Source organism: Lepisosteus oculatus, chromosome 14 (genome assembly GCF_040954835.1).
Source record: "Lepisosteus oculatus isolate fLepOcu1 chromosome 14, fLepOcu1.hap2, whole genome shotgun sequence".
NCBI lineage: Eukaryota > Metazoa > Chordata > Actinopteri > Semionotiformes > Lepisosteidae > Lepisosteus > Lepisosteus oculatus.
In genome coordinates, this window is record NC_090709.1 from 26,070,133 (window position 1) to 26,082,573 (window position 12,441).

General features: G+C 38.4%; 1 protein-coding gene and 1 non-coding gene across 2 annotated transcripts in view; one reads left to right on the plus strand and one right to left on the minus strand.

The window, feature by feature from the left end:
* The window catches only part of LOC138242535 (scavenger receptor cysteine-rich type 1 protein M130-like), a 358,811-nt gene that overhangs the window by 155,562 nt on the left and 190,808 nt on the right, over window positions 1–12,441 (minus strand). The gene's annotated exons all lie outside the window — the stretch shown is intronic.
* trnar-ucu (transfer RNA arginine (anticodon UCU)) lies at window positions 4,965–5,057 on the plus strand. Its single transcript has 2 exons — window positions 4,965–5,001; window positions 5,022–5,057. It is a non-coding gene; the product is annotated as a tRNA-Arg (tRNA).

The window sequence follows — 12,441 nt, forward strand, 5'->3', positions numbered from 1 at the left end:
TGGAGCAGCACAGCACAGTAGCACATTTTCCTCAGTGCACTCAAACAGTGCTTCTTCCCTAGCCTACCAGCTTCAAGACTTTTTTAAATTGATCAAAGATTCATTGGAAAAGGTTTGTCGATGGGTCAGGTGGGAATCACACCCGGATTCACTGCTTGCAAGGCAGCTATGTTCATCATTATACCCAGGACTGGCGCCAGGGGAATGATCTGTAGGGGGGGGGGGGTCTGAAATCCTGAGGGGGGTAGTGATATTTCGGTTTAAACGGAGCCATTGCAACCATCCAAGTGAATTCTCGCAAGCATGCCACTGATTAGTATTTCATGTTAGAAGATAACGACAAGCAATCTGGTATTTAGTGATGAAGAACAGTTCCACGTTCATCAGAACTCACGTGATTATTTTTGCCTGGAGCATCAACCATATGTGTTCATTTTTGCAACAACATCAACGGTAACGAGGTTCTGAATCATTAAGAAATCATTGTAAAACCAACAGATAGTACAAACTTCTATAACTACAGTCCTAGTTATATAACGATTGTAAGTATGAGGATAAACTACTGCAAGGCAGTGGTCCACCTGAGCAAATAAGGTCATAATAATGTTGACACCCCAAAACATAGACACTATGTAATGTGCTGTTCCTGGACGGATAGCCCTCCTGCACATCAAACAGTCTGATGTAGTAACTGTGAATTCGGCGTTAGTGTAGTTATCTGACCATTGACAACTAAGTACAACTATTTTTTATGGCTCAAGTTAAGTAAGTGAAAGTGTTCAAAAACTTTTTATCCTAACCTTTTATCCAAAACTGAGGGGGGTGGGACTGTTCAGTTGAGGGGGCGATTTTGTAACATTTTCACAAAACGTCCAAGAGTTACAAAAACACTTACTTTGTGTATAAAGTACATTGTGTACACACTGTAAATTCAGAACACGAGAAATACTGCTCAATATGGGATCCTGTCCAGGAATATCAGGGCTGTAAGGGGGTCAGATCTATAGATGTAGTAAACACATTAGTGGAGACAGTGTGTCTGCTCTCTGTGTGAGAGCCGGACAGGAAGAATAATCTGTGGTCTGGGAAGAAGAGACCCTCATTGGAAGAGCGGCGCTTCTCACAGGAGAGAATGAAAAAAAAATATTTTTCAGGGACGCTGATTTTTCTCCTTGGGGGAATTAAAAGCACTTACGGGGTGTGACCTCGTAGTGCAACGGTAGTGCATCTGATACCACATCAAAAGGTTGTGTGTTCAAATCATGTCGAGATTGGCTGATGTATGTTCAGGTTCAGCTGGTGCCGAACCCAGAAATTAGACCATGCAGTTTGGTTTTATCTGTACACCACATAGATAATCTAAATGAAATAACAGAGCAGTACAGGACACGCATTCAGGAAATTACACAGCAAGTCATTTTGAACATGACAAGAGAAAAGGCACACTGCACATCCGTGAAACATCACGTCCGACTTTAGAGACAGTTACATCACAGAATGGAAGTTTCAGGCCCCTTTTTCATTACAGGTTCAAACTAACCTGAAAGTTACAGAGTTTTAGGTCACTTTTGTATTAAAAAGTGTCTGAAGCCTGTAAATATAATTTGCCCTTTTTTAAATTGTGGATGAAATCCACTCCCATGTACCAAGACCTTACAGTATATTCATGTTAATTAAAATGACTAACACTATTGGACATTAGCTGGTGCTTTTTGTAACGATTTGCTATTTCATCCTGGAAAGAAGGAAACCCGACCCAACGTTTGCTTTCAGGTGCGGTTCATTCACATAATGGACATCTATTTCTGAGTAGCCTGATTTAAAAACACACGAACCCGGTAGAAGTCGAACCTACAATCTCATGATGCAAAATCAGACGTGTTATCCATTAAACCACTGGCCAATCATGTAACTGAATTGCACCATGGTGAGTTCAGCGCTGCAACTAGTAATTACTAGTAATACACTATCCCATCTAAAATTTCTAAGTGAGAAACGTGTTTTCTACATTTTTATCAGTTTTAAAATATCATCTCTTTAATACAGACAAAGGGTTTGTGTGTCACTTTGAAATTCTGATTGATTTAGAAAAAGATGTTTTCTTCAACAACGCAGTGAAATTATGACATCTTTCACTCTACTTTTCTCTTGTAGTAAAGCAGACCTTGCAGTGTGAGCATTTACTCCAGTAAATTAGGTCATGTATCATGTTAAATCACTTCTTCAAAAAAAAACATTTCCTGGTGCACGTTTTCTCCATGAAAAAAAATACATTTTTCCCTTACATGATTTCTTGTTTTTTTTCCATCAGAGTACAGAAAGAAGAAAAATGGGAAAAGCAGTGTCACAAAAGAACTCCGTCACCCTTGGGAGATGTCAAGCTCATCGGATATGAAAAGTGCCCAATAAAAGCAATTTCTCTTCATTTATCTTAGCGTCTGGGCTGCTATTGTGTTTAGAGGAGGCAACTTGCTCAGCCAGCAGACTCAGTGCTTACTGAATACAGGTATGTTTTGAGTGTCATGCTGATCGTCTTATAAATGCAAAAGAAACTTTTAAAGCTGATAAAGTTTTCCATTGTAATTTGCATGTAGCTACAACGTCCCTGGAAGAGAGATTTTATCAGTTGCACATAATTTGTATTTTTTACTTTTTGTTTAGTACTGGAAATATATTTTTAAAAAAATTTCTAAAGAAGATCTCAAGAAGTATTGCCAGGACCTACCTTTAGAACTCAATAGCAATATTAATGGAGTAGAAATGTAAGATAAATTGGTGATCTGAGCTAAAATAGTCCTTACACGCCTTCTGGAACAGTGTTCATATTCATTGCAAGTTAAATTCTTTTTCAACCCCAAACTTTGCTATTGCATTAAGCTTTGTGTGACCATTAGAGGTTTTGGTAGCTTCTGGAGAGCGCACTTTTCCAAACTGAAACCTATAAGAACATTATTCAAGACGCACCATGTCCCAGAATCATTCATCGGGACTAGGATTAATATCAATGGAAAGTACTTAAAAATAAAATTTTTAACTGAAATATTAAAAGAGTAGGAAAGCATTTAAAGTAGAAAAAAATCAGTTCAGATGATATTTAATTTTTTGGCACATACATCAGCTCAGTGAGCAGTGCGAGGTGCTCTCCTGGGGATGATGTTAAATTAGTTAAAATCATGTGATAGTTAAAAAAGCTTAATACTTAGTGAAACAGCCAGCACAAATGGTTGCGTTTCTGATTATGTCACTTCTCTAATACAGCAGCGTCGGTAAAAGACCCTCTGAAAGCAGTAAAGCTCTGCACAACTGAATTCGTTGCTATTTGGAGAAATCCACAAACTCGTGTTTTTCATGTGCTTTAAAAGACAGCCATACTCACCGACAAAATAAAGACACTGCTGCTGATTTTTTCCGAAGCACAGTTGACCTTTCTGAGCCAATTGATGAAGCTCACCCAATGAATACTATAGCAGAAGGTGGAGGAAAGTGCAACTTTGTAACTATCACAACCACAGGAACAACTGCAAGAAGCAGAATCAATTTCCCATCGAATGGTGGTGTTGTCTGAGGTACAAGATGTGAACGTGTGCAGAGAATCCCACAATCTCTTCAAAACTTGGACAAAGTATTTCTGATGGAGCGCTGTGCGCAAAGATTGAATAAGCTTTGCTCCTGCCGATGATTCTGCGTGAAAAAGCACAGCATTCAAGTTTAACAGACAAATGCACCATGCCTACAGAACCAATTTTAAAAACAATTGCGGCACACTACGATACACACTGACTCAAAAGTGATCACGGCAGATGTTGTTCCCTGCATAACGCTGAAGGGACCAAAGAGCATTGCTGTTGGGAACACAAAATGAGGCTTTTTTATGCCTTGATGTTAAGCTGACAAAGACTATCTTGAAACACCTAGTTCAGTCTCTCGACAGACTGTCAAGCAAAGCTTTTACCCATTGAAGTTGCAATAGAAGGAAGGTCTTAACCCACCAACACTTAGCAGCGGCAAGATTCAAACCTAACCCAGCGAAGAAAATGGAGCACAACCCCAGCACTTAGACCACCCAGCCACACTCCCAACACCTTACTCATTTGGAGAACGTCGGGTGGGTTCAGCTCTTGTTGTGCGACCTGTGGAAATGACTGCATCTTTGTTTTCCGAGATGTTTCCTATCACATCTTTGTCAGCTCTGAATACAGTGCTTCTTTGGAGCAGGCTTCAGACCTTTTATTTTATTTATAAAGGAGGGCGCATTCAGAAACATGTAATTCCTGTTTTAGAAATGCTTTGGGCGGTGTGTTTTATATAATGCACAAACAGTATTCTGATTGTATACTGTAGACCTGTGTAGCAATCATACTGGACGTGACTGGGATTCTGAAATGTTTCTTGAAAAGGTATTCAGGGCTGCTTGAATCTATAATAAAAAAGTGACCCGAAACTTCCAACCTTCCAATCACTGATGTTGCTCTCCCTAAACCTGTACGTTATGTTTTGTTGATGTGCAATGTGCCTTAACTCCTGTATTAAAAACGACCTCTGTTGTTGGGCGGAGTTGATGGAGAACTAATTGCACAGAAAAAGTACGTAACGATAAAATATTTCTGCGCGTGAAACACATCAATCGTTCAGCATTTCTAAAATGTTTAATTGAATTGACAAAGAAATCCTCTCCTTAAAGTTCGAAAAGGATTATCTGTTGAGCCAGCAGGCGTAACACTGCAGTTGCCCGTTTCTCACAGGTGTTTGAAGTTGTGGATAACATTTAGCAGGTTTGGCACCGTGGTTTAGCTGGTTAAGACGCCTCACTAAAAACCAGGAGACCCTGGGTGTGAATCCCAGCGGTATCTATTCGTAGACAACAGGCCAATCATTGTCAATATTTATGGAGCTTAATTTAAAGACAACAGGAGAAGCATGAGTTACAGCTTTCTGTAGCTGTTTTATAGAGCTATGTATTGGTTGGCTCTGTGGCGCAATGGAGAGTGCATTGGACTTCTAGGCTTTGATAAAATGAAGTAATTCAAAGGTTGTGGGTTCGAGTCCCACCAGAGTCATGTATCATTTTGATTCAACCTTTCAAAATCCTCTAGGGATTAGTGTTGATCAAGTCAAATAAAGGACTTCTTAAGAGTCCACAGTTGAAAATGAACCAGCAGCCACAAGAAAGAAATTAGCACTGGACTGTGATCACATTACTCCTGTCCTGGACTCCTTGCACTGGCTTCCTGTCAACTTCAAAATCCTCATGCTCACCTATAAGGCTCTCCATGGCTTGGCACCTCAGTACCTGTCTGGGTTATCGCCCTACTCCCCACCTCACAACCTTCACTCTTCTAATTCTGGTCTCCTATCTGTCCCCCAGTCCATCTACACTCTATGGGTGACAGGGCCTTCTCCTGTTTTGCCCCAAAGCTCTGGATCTTTATTCCCAATGATATCAGAGAGTCACCTTCTCTAAGCTCCTTCAAATCCAGACTCAAAACCCTCTTCTTTAGAAGTGCCTTTAATGAACTATTCTTTACCCCTCTGTTCCTACTGTATTTAATACCACCATCTATTGTCTCCTCTAACTGTGTATTCTCATCCTGCTTATCTTGTGTATTTTTTAACTTTATTGGTTTCATTCTGTAAAGCACTTTGAAAAGCCACCTTTAAAGGCACTATATAATGTAAAGATTATTATTATTATTATTATTATTATTATTATTATTATTATTATTATTATTAATAATAATAATGAACAGTGCATTTAACACTGAGCACATGCGGTCCTTCTTTGCAAAGGATTGCAAAGGTTGGGAATTAGCCTTTCACTCGTGTTGTTGAAGACCGTATCCTGGCTTTGTTGCAGGAAATGTCTGGAAGCCATCACCGGATCAAGGAGAGGATCAGGGTTTTGGGAAGTCTTTTTGATGCCTGACACTGTGTGTTTCCTGGTTGTAACAGGTGTCATTCTGGACCTAAACAACAGAGAACACCGTTGAAATCGCTGAACTGCCTAGCGGACACTTTGTCGCCTTCTTCTGACCTGTATTTAATGCGATTCTCTGAAAACTTGGCACGTTATATCTGTGCTACCTTTATGGAGGGCACACTCATAAGAATCATAGATTCGATCACAAGCATCTAAAAATGAGCATGAGAAAATGACATCACGCTATAAGGCTGAATGGCACAAATTCTCCTGTTACTTCTGCAGCAAATGTGTGTTTTTTGCTTCTTAACACTGAGATAGTTGGAGATATTTGGCAGCAGTGGGATTCCAACTCACACCCCCAAAGAGACTAGAGCTTTAATCCAGCTCTAAATTAAAAACTGGGTGACTTGTAAGGGCTGGTAGGAGAGGAAAGGTATAAATGCTTCTTTTTTGGACAAAGTCTTTATCTTTACTAAAAGAAGGAAATAAATATTTGATTATTATTTTTTCACCAGTTGTTTTGATCAAATTATTGTAACGCAGTGCCATATTAAGGTATAATATGTACACGAACCTCATGTCTGAGTCGATGATGGCAGCTGAGTATCGCTGGAGGACAGTTCATCATGAGTGGGTAAGCCTGCATAATGAGGGAGAGGAGATCAGCCTCTCTGACACAGTGTCCAGTGACACTAACCTTCTGTCCTACTGTTCTCTGCTAATGTAGAGGGTGAATGTTTATTTAGGTGAATGTAAGGTTTCATTCTTGTAAAATATTTCCGAGCACTTTTTTTGTTGCTGAAAATTAATCCTGTGCATTTGAATGAATTCCGATATTGTCACCTAATTCCATACATTGTTTCATCAAACTAGAACATTTACAGGAGCTCAATTGCATTTATGAATTGCATAGTGATAGTATTTCTTTCCATTTAAATACTTCAGTCAAAAATGTAGAGAAGGTGCTCCTGTTTTCACCATTATAAGAACTGTGATCCACCAGTAATATTTACTCTCATAAAAGTATTGGAATTGTATTGTTCTGTTCTGTAACAATCTTGAGTGACACAAACCTTCTGTTTTACTGCACTACACTTCTCCAGAGGCCAGTTCAGCACACAAGGATCCTCAGTCAAACAAACACTGCAATCGCTTGATAAACGCCATTTCTCATCCTTTCTCTTAGTGTCAGTGCTACTATTGTATGCAAAGGATGCGACTTGACAATGAAATCTTAAAGAGAGTCTTCATGAAGGTGTGCGTCGGCAAGCTCTCCACTGGCAATTGACTGGGCTTGTGAAGAAATCAATCTTATTCAACAACCATACAAATTGCACAGCTTAAGGCACATGAAGTGAAATCTGTGAGCTGATTGACACAAAACAATGTCACTTCACATTATCTGCAAAGTTGTATTGCTTGTCTGACCACCTCTTCCTACTTTACAGTGAGCACATATATTTCAGTTTCTTTCCCCCATATGGAGATGTATCCACTGCCAAAACTGCTGTCTGATTATTTAAATTATCTGTAAAACTGTTACATGACTTCATCTAATTGTAAATTTATAAGACGGTCTGTGAGACATTTGTGAGAGTAGCTGAATCCCAGGGCTGGTATGGAATCACACACAGACAGGTCTTCTGTGTGATCTGAGTCCCACTGCTCAGAGCTACAGACTGGTCAAATGGTCACTATTGTTGACACTACCATCGGACAATCGGCTACAAATAATCAATATACTGATCATAGTGTCACTACTGGTGTTTATTACATAAATACTATATATAAATAATAAGATAATTCCACACTCATATGTGTTATAAAACATTTCTAAACATTTTGGGAGGCTGACATACAGTAAAGAAAGTAATACTGAAGGGCTGGAAGTCCTGGAAAGCGTTAATAGAACCTTCTTGCTTTTGACCTGGAACAGAGCCCACAACTGCCAGATCAGTGACCCCTGAGCCCAGTTCACAGAGAGGAGAACCAGGAGCTCTTTTATGTCTCTAAGAGGGCTGGGAGGAAGGATAAAAGGGGGAAATGTGACATGAGTCCAGGCTGTTCTATCTGATATTGTTCATGTAGCAGCACTGATTGTCTGAATATCTTCTGGTTCTGGATTGTGAGGATAGAGAGCAGTACAGAGTTGAGATCCTGTCTGAGTGTGAGTCTGAGCTGTGAATCTGACTGAGAAGAGAATAATGATTTTTTATTCTGCCTGAGAATTTTCCTGAGAATTTTTCCTGAGAATTTTTCTTCTTTTCCAAGTGGTGTTACATCTCCTTCAGAAACTCTGCACAGACTGCCAGAGTGAGAGAAGAGGAATGAGAGGTGGACAGATAAGAGCACACATAGCAAGAGACACATACATCTTGATTTACTTTGAAGCAAGTGTTCATTTCTTTTCTGGAACAAGTTGTTTCTGAACTTCAAGAAATTCATACAACTTCTGAAAGATAAAATACAAATCTTGCTTCTCAGGACAGAAGAAATGCTGCAAAAAAATGCCAGTGATTTTTGAAAAGCAACGGGAATGTGTCCCTGTGCAGCTGTTAAACAAAGGGCTGGTGGGTCAAACGCACTCAGGGACGTGCTTCAGATTGTGATGATGTAAACATAATCTGCGCTAATAATTGAAGTGATTTCTTCGCAAACCCTCTTGAATGTTGCAGGAAATCTTCGTGTTTTACTCGTGTGCAACTACAACAAGTAAACAAATAAGTACCTAAGTCAATGTCCAAGAAAACCATCTTCACGTGTGGAATTTTTCTTTAACTGCCTGTTGGGAGAATTCATTTATACACCCGTTGTGTCCTTAGCAAAAATATTTTAAAATTAGAACACAGATTTGTTGGAGAACTTGACAATCCTTGACAATCATTATTAAATGAGCATTATACAAATGTGCGTTGATATTTTTAATATGTACCTTAATTGTAATATATATATATATAATTGCTTTGATATGGATGTTCATTTGAAGGAATTGAGGAAACTATGAAGGATCGCAGAACAACCAAAGATACATTTGGGCATCTGCTATTGGTAAAGATGAAAGAGTACCTTAAGTGTGAAGCTTTCATACACACGAGAGAAAAAAAACAGTTCTAATGCACTTCATTAAACTGATGGTATGCTTATCAATCGTGCATAAAGTGTACATAGCAGAAGATGGTTTCGATCCATCGACCTCTGGGTTATGGGCCCAGCACGCTTCCGCTGCGACACTCTGCTAACAGCTGTCACAGCGTGATTCAACACAACTGCTCTATCTTTGCTTTCTAAAAGTGCGTCCAATATGAAAAGTCTAAACGGTAATCACAGACGTCACTTTGAGCACTTGGTCTTTTATAGCACAAATCATCACCCGCTGCTCTACATGGGCGTGTCTTCAATATCGTTGAGAACCAAACCTTCTGCTTTCCGAGGCAACTGATTCTTTCGTCGTTAATTCCCAAATCTTCAATGAGAATCAGTGAAACGAAAATCAAACACATGTACACACTCGCGTCCTAACCTGACAGAAAAATCTACACCCACTTTATAAAACTGAAAATGATTCAGGAAGTACAGCAAAGTTCTAAAACCAGCGAATGCATCTGCATACATAAAATGTCAATTTTTCAAAAGTAAAATCTTCAGCTTTGAAAGATTACCATCCATATATTTTCGTTTTTCTCTTTTTTTACATAACACGCTTTCGAGAAACAAACTGTCTTTTAATTAAGGCTTCATTAGAAAATGTGTATCTTGGTTTCCCAAGTTAAAATCGGCACATCCCAGTGGGCAAAAGATGTAGAATATATGACTATTAAACGCATACCAGACGTGTAAATGTGCTCCGTAACTGGTCTAGAATGAAATTCTAATATACGTTTATCGTTATACGTCAATTAGACATCTATGATTATATGATTATATGTTTATTATACATAAATGGTTGGAGTTCTATTATACGGATAAATGTAGAAGACTATTATACATATATAGTTAAAGGTCTATTATACATAAAAGAAAGATTTTTATAGGTGTAGAAACTAGTAAATAAACTAGTAAATAAAGCCAATGATTTATTTTAGAAATGTATTCTTAAAATATACAATTATTCACACCTGAAAAATATGTAGTTCGAATTATACATTATATACAATATTGTAATCAACAAATGTCTAACCATCATAAAAAACACAACTAGTAAACTACAGTTACAAATTCTAGTTACAAATTCTAGTAACATGGCAATATATATATATAGTAATGACAAACACAAACTAATTACAAACTAATTACATGAACACGCTAATATTTAACTCAAAACCACATTTCGATTCAAATATAAATTTAAAAATTTACAACTTCTTTATTTCCACGAATATTAATAATTATTAATTATTAATTAATGTAATAATTATTAATGTAGCACAAACGCTACTTTCTAATAAAGACAGAAAGAAACTGTTTGTTTTGTGTCTCATGGTGATCCTCCTCTCGATACTAATGAAATGTTTAATATTATCCCTCGAGAAAAAAAAGGAGTCCATTTCCGCCTGGAATGATTGATGCCCCGTCAAACATTTTGTAATATCCCTGGAAGTTTATACAGTAGAGTCCTGGTTCGTGGCTTAAATTCAAGGTAAACAAGACTAAGGAAACGAGTTGGAAACTTGATGTCGAAGTGGGATTTTAATCACCCGGAACATTTCACTACATTGGGCAGTATGTGCCAGAGAGCAGCTCCTGATAGTTCAGTTGGTCGAGCGGGGGAGTGTAGTGGAATCAGCAGGGAGTCCTTAGGTCGCTGGTTCGAAGGAAGGTGCTTTTTGTGTACTTTAATCAAAGAGTTAAAAAAGCGAATCTGTTTCATTCAGACATTGATCAAAAGCTCAATAAACGACGAAGTAGAGGTTCCTGTTCCGAATTCAGCCCACGTCTGATTGTCTTGTTTTGGCCAAGATCTGATCTTTGAATTAAGGGACTACTCTGTCTGCTTTGTAATTCAAAAATACATACAAATGTCAAGTTTTTTGTAGATATAAAGGTGTTCTCTGTTTTCAAAGGATAGGTACTTAATTGGCATAATGATTTGGTATTGATTTTGTATCGTTGTATTATAAAGTTTGTGCTTTCTGTGTTTTTATCGTATTGTGAACTTATTTTTTAAACAAATGCTTACAAAGGCAAACACGGCACACATCTGTTTATACCAGTGGTGAATTGTACATTTTTATTAAGTACAAGCTACTGTGCACTTCTGGGAGTATAACAGGTTCGATATAAAGTGGCAAAAATATAAAACGGGAAAATACCCCAGACTGCGTGTAAAGCCCTCGTTGTGACTGTTTTAGATTAAAATGGCGTACTGTGCACGAAATGTTGCAGAAACACAATCTGATATTTTGATAATTATTATTTTAATAATTTGATCAAATTGAGGCCCAGGATCCAAATCTTCAGTTCTGATTTTTTTAAGTGATATCTTTCCTTCCTGTCGTGGAAGTCACACGATGTGAGCAATTGGTTTTTTTTACATTGCGATCCAAAGAGCCTCAGGCGCACTGTAACCAAACCAGGATGGATTCTGCTGGGAGCTGGACTGAGCTCATTCTCACTCCCTGTGCTAAAAACAGAATTAGCTCTTCCCCGAACATCGTCTACAGCTGCTGGATGGTGCTCTGCGTCTATAGCCCTGAAAAAAGCATTAGCTTTATCAGTTTTTACATTAATCTATTTTTTTACTTTTTATTGCATTTTACATTACAATAAAATAATAATAATAATAATAATCATCATCATCATCATTATTGCGTACACTTATATAGCGCTGTTCTGGATACTCCACTCAATGCGCTTTACAGGTAATGGGGACTCCCCTCCCCCACCACCATTCTCCTGAATGATCAGAGAGTCAGGACCTCAGTTTTACGTCTCAGCCGAAGGACGGCACCTGTTTACAGTTTAGTGTCCCCGTCATTGTACTGGGGTATTAGGACCCGCATGGACCGCAGGGTGTGCGCCCAGCGACAAAAAACAGACGTGTGTCGGGCTCGGCTGCGAGCAGGACAATGACATCACAGGGACAAAGCAGAGGAAATCAAAACGGTTCTATAAAAGACCTGTGTCAGCTGTTGGTTTGCAGTCTGGACTCTAAATCCTCCGATCCGATTTTAAATCTCTCTAATACCTGAGCTGCGGCTTCTTCTGAGTATTTATTCGTATACTTATTATGTGTAAGTGTATAGATGAAACCTTTCATATATTGTTCAGTTTAAATCAAAATGCTTTACTAATACAAGAGAGAAGTATAGTATGAAGGATGTGACAAATTTATGATTTCTTGGAACAAAACGGTTTTTATTTGCATTCGAAATGAAGCGGAATTTTAGCGCGACACACAAACCCTTTGTCTTTTTTAGTTTTTAGAGTGAACAGATATAAATGTAGAAAACGTGTTTTTTTTAGTACTACAATTGGAGGGTCAGTGGCGTAATGAATAACGCGTCAGGCCTCGCGTCAGAACA